This window comes from Oratosquilla oratoria, chromosome 12 (assembly GCF_046742065.1).
Source record: "Oratosquilla oratoria isolate Oo_2021 chromosome 12, ASM4674206v1, whole genome shotgun sequence".
In the NCBI taxonomy this organism is placed as follows: Eukaryota; Metazoa; Arthropoda; class Malacostraca; order Stomatopoda; family Squillidae; genus Oratosquilla; species Oratosquilla oratoria.
In genome coordinates, this window is record NC_134788.1 from 51,096,837 (window position 1) to 51,097,236 (window position 400).

The window sequence follows — 400 nt, forward strand, 5'->3', positions numbered from 1 at the left end:
ATATATATATGCGTGTGTGCATACATATGTATATATATATTATATATATATATATATATATATATATATATATGCGTGTGTGCATACATATGTATATATATATATATATATATATATATATATATATAGACCATTGGGTCTGCCGATGTTGATGGCTTAGAATTAAAGTGCATTGTGGTTGTTAAAATGTATCTCTAATCACTGGGACCCATTCAGTGTTGTACACACACATACACATGCACACACACATGCCCGGTGGCGGATTGGTAAGGCACTGGCCTCACAAAGCGGAGAACCGGGGTTCGATTCCCCGGCCGGGCGGAGACAAGTTGGGTTTGTCTCCTTTCACGTGTAGCCCCTGTTCACCTAGCAGCGAGTAGGTACGGGACGTTAGTCAAGG